The sequence below is a fragment of the Pempheris klunzingeri genome, chromosome 14, assembly GCF_042242105.1.
Source record: "Pempheris klunzingeri isolate RE-2024b chromosome 14, fPemKlu1.hap1, whole genome shotgun sequence".
Lineage (NCBI taxonomy): Eukaryota > Metazoa > Chordata > Actinopteri > Acropomatiformes > Pempheridae > Pempheris > Pempheris klunzingeri.
In genome coordinates, this window is record NC_092025.1 from 4,158,524 (window position 1) to 4,170,198 (window position 11,675).

Below are 11,675 nucleotides of genomic sequence, written 5' to 3' on the forward strand. Positions count from 1 at the left end.
ACAAGCAGTGCACATTACAGTAACGTTACAGCTCTGCATGGCCATGGTGCATATCACAGTAGCTTTATCAGATCACAAAAACAGTAATGAATTCATGTGTTTTACCTTCACACTGTTAAAAAGCTATGATGGAGTTTGCTTTTCTCTTCAACCTCATCAATCACGTCGTCAGAGTGCAGGTTGAGTTTGATCTCTTTCTGCTGCGCCATCTGCATGAAGGCCTCCAGATGGTCCCGTAGCAGTCTGCTCCTGAGGCCATGCGCAATATAATTCAATGTGGAGAAAACAAAACAAAAAACTGTAAGCCAAGTCCACTTTCCAAGGCTTTTTGTTGTTTGTCGTCAGTTTCGGCGGCTAACTGTCCAAGTGTGATTCTTCAGCCTCTTCCTCTCGTTGGTATCCCCTCTGTAATGACCTGGCTCTTTTCTTTTTAGTCTGGGGACTTAACACAATGTTACATTTCTGCCCGCTCAATTTCCGGTTTCCACCATCTCTTGACCTTCCCACTCACTACATTCAGGGGATCATGGGAAAATTGATTTATTAAAACCTACAATTAGGCTCAAATCTCAAAGTTATTTTATGCCCTGTGTGCATATAATTATTATTACTATCATTATTATCAAGAATCAATTCAATGAGCCATTCTTAGCAGCCAAGCGGCTCATTGTAGGGTGGGCCTTCTTTCCCTAATCAAAAAACTTAATTGTCATTTTGAAGCAGATATCAGTAACATCCCATCATCCTTCATCTGATCAGATTAAATACGTCTTTAAACTCACTTTCAATTGGATCTTTCTGTCTTGTGACAAACAGATGTCATTCACGGTCAGTGCCCGCTCCAACCTTCGGGGTACCTTCCTCTCAGACATGTCATATAAATACACTCGGATCCCTGCCCTTGACTGTGCTCTCGTCTTCAGGTGGAACAACAACATCAGTCAATGCCAGCGGCTCCCTGGCACATCCATTTCTCTGGGTTTTGAGCAGGGATGGAGGGATCACCTGCATCCTTCAAAGCTGTGAGCAGGGAGGTCGTGTCACCGCTGTGATCTGACCAGACGCTGCAGTTTCATAAAAAGGATAAATGCACTCATTTGAGCTGAGGTAACAGAAATGACAACTGTGATGGTTGAAGACATTTATAATTTTACCATGTAGAAATATTTTGTTTCAGCAGCTTCGTAGAAGAGTTGACAAAAAGTACTACTCAGTATCAACAATCCCTTAACACATATACCCACCAGAAACTGTATACTAAATATATATTATAAGATATGATATGATGTTTTATCATAATATGTATCTAACGCTTTATTCTCACTTTATTAACTCACTTTATTGTGAAATTGTGAGCAGATCATAACGGTTTATCGATCACCCATGTTCTCACCTAAAATCATGTGTCTCATAGAAAGAGGTATTTGTATCTGAAAATTGGTTCAGAGATGGAGATGAACCAGTTAACTGTGAATATGCTCCCTTTGCAGATTTGGGCCTCAGACCTTGTTGCTCTAACAGCAGCTGCAAATACATTTTGCACCAGCTTTAACAACTGAAAAATCTAGACTGCAACCATCAAATCAAGCTAACTGTTAGAAGCTTTTTCTCATGTAACATGCTGCAGGAACTTGTGTCATAAATGGTAAATATGTTACTCTCAAGTCAGCATTCTACTCTCCTGACTTGTCTGGACAACTGGTTGGTCCAAGGAAAGATCAAGTCCATCTTCTCTTCATTATGACAAATCACAGAAAAGCATCCCTACACTAACTAAATAACAATCCAACTGCTGTCTTATCTTTTATGCTGCGTTACATTTTTTAAATTAATTCCGAAACATTATTATATAGCATAGCATAGCATAGCATAGCATAGCATAGCATAGTATTGTATATAAAAAAAAGTATATTTTAATTGAATCTCATGAACATATTTTGCATTTTCCATTTTCATTCATTGAAACTGAAAAAAAGAACATCAGCTTTGGCATCAACCTCAGTTTCAAGGTTTCTTGGAGACGTGCAACAACATGGCACACCCGGATTTGGGATTTTCTCCCATTCTTTGCTCTCAGATTCTTTTAAGCTCGATCGAGTTGGACTGGGGGGCATTTGTGAGCAGTTATCTTCAAGTCATTCCACAAATTCTCAATAGGAAGTCTGGGCTTTGACCGGGGCCTCCCAAAGACTTCCACATGATTGTCTGAAGCCTTTCCAGTTTTAATTTGGCTCAGGGTCAGTGTGCTGCTTCACAGCCAAACCCAGATGTCTGTGAGTTTGTGTGTATCCACAATTCTATCTCTAACTGTATATGTTTCCTTCTGATTCATGCCTTGTCATTTGAATGCGAGTTAGCTACCAAAAGACATTCAAAAGAATTTGGATGCAATTAGGAGTGACTGTGAATAGAAGCTGAATACTCACTGACTGAAGCACTTCTGCTTTTCATTTTTAATTAATTTCTGGAAAAAAAAGTCAAATGATAGATAGCTGACAAAATATATCTCTTTTGTTTTGAGTTCAAACTGTAACAGCACAAAATGCAAAGGCCTTGGTTGGATTTCAGATGTTTTCCCTGAATTCAAATGACAATCAGTAGGTTCAAATGTAGCATGCTCAGGTTGCCATTTAAAATGTTTCACAGACTCACATCAGGAAAAGCCGGACATAGGCAGAGGATTATCGTCTTTGGTCGGTTTCACAAAAATGCCGGATGTAGCGAAAATGATACAAATTAAAACTTTTTAAACTTAAATGTTATTTTTTTTCTGACCTTTGTCAGAGGGTTCAATAAACACTCCATTTAAAAACAATTTGAATTTTCTGGTAATTATTTCATGGTTCAGGCTTTAAAAGGTTAACAGTTTCACCAACATCACTGATAACAGTATCTTACTTTGCTGCTGTTTTATAAACTTTTGGGAATATGGTACACAATAGGTAATCTGGTGTCTTTAAAGTGCAATGAAATATAATGTATGTGACAACAAATCACATTTTTGGAGAACAAATAAACAGTTTACAGTAACGCTTTACATGAAGAGCAGGTCTAGACCAAACTCTTTAATTAAGAGAGAGACCCAACGATTCAGGAATTCAAAATTAAGGATTCAAGAATTCCCACATGAGCAAGCATCAGGTATTATATTATATTGAGCAACAGTGGCAGGAAAAACTCCCCTTTAACGGGAAGAAATCTTGAACAGACCCAGGCTCAATGTGGGCGGCTTCTGTAGGGGTCCGCATTGGGTGGAGGTTGGACAGAGAGAGAGAGACAGAGACAGAGAGACACCACAAACAGCAACCAACGTACTAGCAGTGACTATAGCACTAACAATAGGAATGTGACTAAAAGATTAGCAGTATGATATTATTGAAAAACATGATGAGTGGCTGACGATCCGCAGCAGTGATTCATGAAGCAGAGAACCACATCAGCAGGATCAGGACCAGGATCCACAGGAGCCTGAGAGATGAGAAAGCACAGAAAGGCTCCGGGGAAGATAGCAAGTTAGAGGCAGACATTGACATGAGACATAAGGATGGAGAGGAAGAGGAGGATAGAGAATAGAGGAGCTCAGTGCACCATAGGAGTCCCCCGGCAGTCTGAGCCTATAGCAGCATAACTAGGGGCTGGTCTGAGGCCTGATCCAGCCCTTAAATATATGCTTTGTCAAAAAGGAAGGTTTTTAGTCTACTCTTAAATGTAGAGAGGGTGTCTGCCCCCCGAACCCAAACTGGAAGGAGATTCCACAGGAGAGGAGCCTGATAGCTGAAAGCTCTGCCTACTGCACTACTTCTGGAGACTTTGGGAACCACCAGTAGACCTGCATTCTGGGAGCGCAGTGCTCTAGTGGGGTAGTACGGTACTATGAGCTCTTTAAGATATGATGGGGCCTGACCCTTAAGAGCCTTGTAGGTGAGGAGAAGGATTTTAAACTCTATTCTAGATTTTACTGACTTAGACTTAGACTTAGACTTAGACTTCTTTTATTGATCCCCCATAGTGGGAAATTTACATGTTATAGCAGCAACAATAGACAAGAAAGAGTGAATAAAAGCAACATTGGAAAATAAAGCAATAGCAAAATAAATATGTGTTGTGATGATAAATAAATATTTACACTGTGGAATATTTACATTACGGAATATTTACACTATGTATCATAAAATAAAATGTGAAATGTACAAGTATGGACAGGAATATCAAGGAGTGGAATGATATGAATGGAAAAACAGTGTGTTAACATCAGGCAGTGATGCTGCTGTTAAAGAGTCTGATGGCTGATGGGAGAAATGACCTGTGGTAGCGTTCCTTCTTGCAGGGTGGGTGCCTCAGCCTGCTGCTGAAGGAGCTGCTGAGGGCCCCCACAGTCCCGTGCAGGGGGTGAGAGGGGTTGTCCATGATGGACTTGAGTTTTGTTAATGTCCTCCTCTCCCCCACCTCCTCTATGGAGTCCAGGGAGCAGTCCAGGACAGAAGCGGCCCTACTGGAAGCCAATGAAGAGAAGCCAGTACAAGAGAAATATGATCTCTTCTTTTAGTTCTCGTCAGAACACGAGCAGCAGCGTTCTGGACCAGCTGGAGAGTCTTTAACGACTTATTGGGGCAGCCTGATAGTAACAAGTTACAATAGTCCAACCTATGTGTGTACTAATTTTTCTGCATCATCTATGGATATGATGGGCCTGATTTTAGCAATATTACGTAGATGGAAAAAGGCAGTTCTAGAAATCTGTTTAATGTGGGAGTTAAAAGGACAAATCTTGATCAAATAAGGCTCCCAGATTCCTCACAGTGGAGCTGGAGGCCAGAGTAAAAGGATTTTATGTATATGTATAGTGTTGATACTTGCAGTATGTATGGTCTGGAAGATGGAACTATAGAAACTGTGTTGGGTGATTTATATGAAGTCCATTTCATATTTTAAAGCTCATTCTGTAATGATTTCTATTGATGATAAAAAGATGGCGCAATGTTTTAAGACAAGAACGTCAGTTTTTTCGATGGTTTTATAACAACCAATGTTTAGGCTACTGTCATTGGGCATAGTGGTTGTTATGGGAGCACAGGGGGGATTCGGGTGATTCAGGTGACACACAATTAAGACCAAAAGTCCATTTAGGGAAAAGCAAGAGTGGACAGATGGGTCCAACACTGGGCTCTCATCCAGGAGACAGCTGTTAGTGTCCTGTTACGTCACATGTGTAATGTAACTTATGTTGTGTCATTTCCATCTGTTCTGTATCAAACTTTCTTAACTTAACCCAAATTCTAGCCTCACAAAGTTACATAATGTTATCTATGTAAAGCAGCTTAAATTTTTCATTTGCTTATGCCTGTTCCCCACCTGATGTATAGAGGGTACTTTTAAAAAAGCCCTGTGTTAATACTGCCACTACTCTGTTTCCCCCCCAATGACTCTTATTGGTTTTGGAAATCAGCTGATCCTGTCTTTGTGGTTTGACGATGTGTTGTTTTTTGGCAGATTCTGGGACAGAGGACAAAGTTCTTTGTTGTTTGTAATGTAATGGAAGAAGTTATGTTACTGTCTGATTAATCTTTTACCACTACAGCAGTATCATGATGCCTGATAAATTCATACAGGATGGGCACCATATATATAAATAACTTCTAATCCAATTAAACAAAAGGTTCATGTGCCTTCCAGTTCCACAACCTTTGTTTCTAGCACATCTACAGATTTCATGTTAGCCTGTAAATTAAAACTAATCCAAAGCTAACATGTTTAAAATTAGAATGTTGGGTTTCAGATTCTTTGGCGATATTTTTGGTGCCATGCCAAACATTGTCATATGATAGGAAAATCTATTTGCAGATTCTTGAAACCTAATGGATGCTAATTGCAGGTTGAATTGAAAAATCTTTAGTGTATTATCCTGCAACAATACTGTAACTCCAAGTCTCTGATGGGTTAGGGTTAGGAAGTATTAATACAATTATTAGTTGCTGTGAAAAAGTAATTCTGTAAAAAGAATCATTCAAATTAATGAATGAAATATAGAGAAACTGGAAACAAATGGCAGCCTCCCATGTCAAAGTCTGTCTCTTTAACACATCCAACAACCCAAGCCAAAAAATAAATTGTCTTCAATGAAACAAACTGAAACATAATAATTTCTGGAGCAAAGAAGAATGATTAAACGCCAGTGCTCAGTAACAAAAAAAACACCCAGTCTCAGCCTATTATCACATTAAGAATATTTTAAGACTTAAAGGATGTATGTCTCAGTAGGTTACAGAAATGTAGTTATTTTAAAGTTTATGTCAAGTGTCTACATACTAACATTAGTACCATATGGGTGTAGGAAGCATTAAAACTGTGGGTTGGGCAATCTAATGAGGGTCAGGGCAGTATTTTTATCGTTCTATACAAGCATGAGAAAAATTATACATTCATACAGAGTACATTTTGTAATTACATCCAGAGGAAGCCAGATCACATATTTAAAGATGTTAAAAAGCTAAAAGGACAGAAAGTGATTTGATGACTCATTCAGAGCCATCTTTAGTAATAACCATCCATTGCTTATTTAAACTCTAGGATTTGTTTATGCTTGCATGCAATTGCAATTTCTTTCAATGAGTAAAGTGGAGAGGACAACTGTTATCAAAGTGCGCTCAGTAATTCTGCAATAAGCTACAGCCATCATTTCTACTACTATGAAGAACCACCAGGGACTGAAATACTTAGAGAGACATTTCATGACAAAGGCATCAGTATAAATGAAAATTATATGGTAAATGTCCCCGTCATGGGACTAATAAGGGAATATCTTATCATATAACATCCATCTGCCACCTTTCATGAAAAATAACAGTCTTGCATTCATATGTGTCAGGTTTAAGAAGCGTGTGTGCAAATCCATCAAGTTAGCTGGATAACATCACAATGTCTTTGTGGAACAAGCCCCTCATACTGTATGTATTTTATATATATTCACTTTATGTATACTCACTACAATAAAACAGTGAGGCTGCTGTCAATCAGTATAGACACTTTGTGACAAAATACTAACATTTGCTTAAATGCCAAGCTTTGTATTTTTGGTAAGTAATGAATCTCCCGAACTCTTTGGGGTGACGATGTGATCTGCCTTAACTCATTTAGCATCTGGCCATCTGTTAGCTGTGTGTGCGTTAGTGATGCAGGAGTCAGGGTTTTATAATACCTGCACCTATATGTTCATCTGCACGGCCCAACCCGCAAAAACATGCATCAACCACCTGAATCCAACCCGACATCCAACTTTATGCATTACAGCAGCACAATTGTCATGAGGACTGAGACAAGCAGAGATGAGCACTACGTGCCAAGGTGCTCTCCAGGGTGTGTGTGCTTAAGAGAGAGACAGAGAGAATGGAAGAGGAGGGGGTGAACTATTGCACACAGTGTTTCTATAAGTGGGTATTAATTTAGGATACTCAGAACATTGCCAAATCACTTTTTGAACAGCTAGCACAAACTTGGGTTATTTTCGAAGAAGCGGGGCGGCTGAAGTCTGCCGAAGGCACTGACTGTGCTTGGTCCAGCCCTGCAAGAAGATTTCCTGCTCCAAGAAGAGTAAGAGGAAACGGAGAGGAGGGGGAGGAAGAGCAAAGAACAAAGACAGTCATAATGAAAATGAAATTAAATGAAATGTGGGTAGGCCATGTGTTCAACCATGGTCTTACAATTAGGGAGGCTGGATGGAGAGAACACCTTAATGTAAAAGACAGGATGCAGCAAAGTACAACTTTACACATCCTGTACTGATTAGCCAATACTGGTAGACACCTCTTCTTAAAACGGGACAGCACGAAATCTACGGCGGTGCCATGCAACGAGGAAGTGATAGGAGCGGAAAATTGGCGTCAGTTTTCTTTGTTTCACATTCCAGGTTTGCGTTTCACATAGTGACGACGTCAGGTAGCCTCAGTGTCCTGTCCAGAGTCCTGCCTCAGTGCTGTAGACAGGGACTGTCCAGATTGGATATTTTAGTTTCCTTATTTGTTTCTTTCACGTCCTTCTGTTTTTATTAACACATTTAATTGCTTTGAAATACCTTTGGGGCATGTGGTGGTGTTTTTTTTTTGTTTGGTCGTTGGTCTCTGGTATAAGTTTCTGCTGTTGGGTTAGTGATCTGAAGGGTTCAGGTTAATGAGCTGGTTTTTTTTTTATTGTGCTCTACCTCAGTCCTGTGTAGCCGTTAGGCTCTGACCTAACTGGCACCCCAAACTACTGGTCACACCGTTACAACACATTTGTATACAACTGCTTTATTTATTATTTAATTATTTGTTTTTGATAGGGACAATTCATGTTAAGGAACATCAATATGAAAAGATGTAAACATGCCGGAGTTAGCAAGAATGCTAATTTGCATCCATAGTCCCAAGAAAAACATTACAAGTGACACTATTATAATACAAATATGAAAATACACAAATACAAAAGAGCACAATACATGGTACACCACGCCATGGTTATGGTTTCAGACATGTCATTCCAATAAGTTAAGACATGTCATTGTTTTGAATATGTGGAGTTTTGCCTTTTTGTGTGCGTGTGTGTGTGTGTGTGTGTGTGTGTGTGTGTGTGTGTGTGTGTGTGTGTGAGAGCTCAGAGTATTTGAGGAGTGCGTCCCAAACATCTGTAAACATTGAGAAAAAGCGTAAAAGCTGTTTTTACAGGCCTCAAGAAAATGATGAACAGAGAGATGCGGCAGATTCAGCTACTCCTCAAATACTTCACCAAGACCAGGAGAGACCGCAGCACTCCACTTCTTTGATCTGAACACTGGCTGTCTGTGTGTTAAAGAATCGATCTTAATATTCTGCCATTGGTTTATAAAGCACTGAATGATATAGGGCGAAAACACGTTTCTGATCTGCTTCTCAGTTATGAAGCATCCAGCCCTCTCAGATGGTCTGCATCAGGTCTGCTTACCGCCTCCAGAGACTAAACTAAACATGGAGATGCAGCATTCAGTTTTTATGCTCCACATATCTGGAACAAACTTCAAGAAAACTTGTGTTCTGCTCCAACTCTTTTTAATCAGAGCTCGAAGCTTTTTCACCACTGCATTTTGTTACATTACATTTGTGGCTGTTTATCCATATCTCTTGCTGCGCTGTGACTTTTATTTGGCTTAATGTTTTACCTGCTTTATTCTATCTTAGCTTATTTTCATTTTCCATTTTATTTTACCCTTTAAATCCTATTTGTGGCTTTTCATGCTGTCTTTTTATTGTCTTGTTTCTTCTCTAAATGCCTTGTATGCCTTATGGGCATGGGTAGAGAGTCCAAAATCACAGGTAACTAGAATGGGGCAGGAAAAAAAAGTTACAGAGGCAGTAAAATAACAACTTGGCCAGGAGCAGGTAGAAGAAGGCAGGTATGAATACTGCAGGCCTAATGAGAGAAGGCGGAAACAGGTAAGGCAGATTGATGTGAGAGTCGGGTGACTGGGAAAGGTGGGAATTTCTGGGGGCATGTGGTGGATGGATGGACAGTGGCAATGCAGGGGGGTGGGGGAATGGGAATATGGCAGAGAGGCAGACTGAGGCAGACACTGTGACACTAATGTTGCATCATTTCCTCTTTTGCAGCCGACTGACAAAAGTCATCATTCCTATGACTGCTGGGGGGCTTTGGCACTTGAATGTGAACATGTGTTGTTTTAAGTTGAACATCTTTCACCTCGGCATGGGCACCAGGTACAATAGTAAAATAAAATCAGCCTTAGTTATCAACCTGGTCTACAGTAGAAGAGTGGCAGGTGGCTCTCAGTGCTATTTGGGGACAGCTAGAGTTGGAAGTTAAGTTATATTATCTGGTTCAAGAACAAATTGTTGACAACAGTAGGACAAGCTAAAACTTAAAAAAAAAATCTGGGAATGGCTCTTGATTAAAATACAGTTTAAAAACCAGCCAAACCGACAGTAGAATTAATGTACACAACTTACTATACCTCTGCCAATATATTGGGTAGTTTCATTAATTGCTCTATTATTTAGTATTTGCCATATCTGTTTTCTTCTGCAGCACAATTTGCCCACTGAGCCATTTGCTACAGCCTGCTACTGTTCAGAAGATGTAATGGTTCAGGAGAACTGCATGCCCCGCAGACCGGGAATATTTTCTTTGACAACATTGTGTGGTCTTGCTTGGGTAAGATGAAAAAGGGGAATTAGCTGGATTTTTTCTATTGAGTAGCTTTAGCAACCTACATTTTGGAGCATTTTTGGATGTAGATGAAAGAAATATGAGCACTAAACAAAGCAATATAGGAGCAACTCAGCCGAGAAGTGGGGCTGAAGAGGGCAAGGGAATTAGTGGGAGGTTAGTTACTGGTGAGGTGGTGAGCCCGTGTGCCTCAGAAACTTGTCTAGTGCAGAGGTGGGCAGCAGAAATGTGCTGCTTGTCCAAGAGGGAGGGCTGGGGAGTGGGGGCTGTGAAGATGTGGACATGTTGCCAAAGAGCTGCTTGAACAAACAGGCTGTGAAGAACAGACAGAGGAGGAGAGAGAAAGCCAAACAGGCATAAGAGAACCTTCATGTGTGCCATTCCGGGGGGTGGGAGGAGGGGAGGACTGTGTGTGTGTGTATGTGTCTGTCAGGGAGGGGAGGGGGAGAGCTGAAGGTTTGAGGGATTATGGGGAACGGACACTTTGTGGAGCAGAGATCTGCTGAGGAGCAGAGTCGTCTTGGCAGCGGACACTGATGGCGGGACGCTCTTAGAGGCTTTACAGGAGTCAGACAGGGATGAGGAGCAGGAGCCATGTAAGAGAAGGAGCTGATCCACTGGAGGTAGGCGTGGTGCAGATTACATACAACAACTGCACACCTGCCATCACATGGCCTGTGACCCTTTGTCTCCCTCTGACCCACACACCAGGGGTCAGAATCCAATGGTCTTGGATTCTTGGATTTGGCCTTTAGTACTCACTTTCTCCCTCTATTTTGATAAATTGATACATTTATGAAATACTGAGTCAGTTAAACTGGCTGTCGTTTTCTTCTTTTCAAAGAAGTGGTGCCCCTTAGGTGGTAGTCCTACTAATGTACCTATTAATTATCTCTGATACAGACACAGAAATGGTGCATGGGGAGGGGTGATTCAACAAATTATTATTTTCACAAATGCAACAGTGGGATCTGTGAGACCCCAAAACAGCAGGGAAGTTAAGAGTATTAAACACCAGGGTAAAATGTTGGAAATGCCACTAACTAATTTCCATCCACCTCCGATGTATTGGGCTGGAGGCAGAAATCTCAGACACAGTCATCTCAAAATCCACAAAACACATAAAACCAAAACTATCGGCGTGGATAGATATGACCAAAAAGACATTTGTTGTCATTTGAGTGAACTGAGCCATTAACATTTGACTGTGTTGTAACCTTGTCAAACAAGGCTTTACCTGCTCTGAAACAGCTCTGTACCAGTTTCACTTCACACCTTTTACTCTCATGAACATTCATTTGCTCAGTCTGGGTGTTTTTATGTTTCCAGTGCGACCAGTATCATAAGCATGTGAAGTTTGAGCAGAAGGACATGATGAGGCAGACTGGGGTTTGATGGATGCATACTGCCATTTTTCACAGATCTTCACTGTGTTCCAGTGCAAATGTGTTACATAACCCATGTTCCTTTGCTGCGATGGTGAC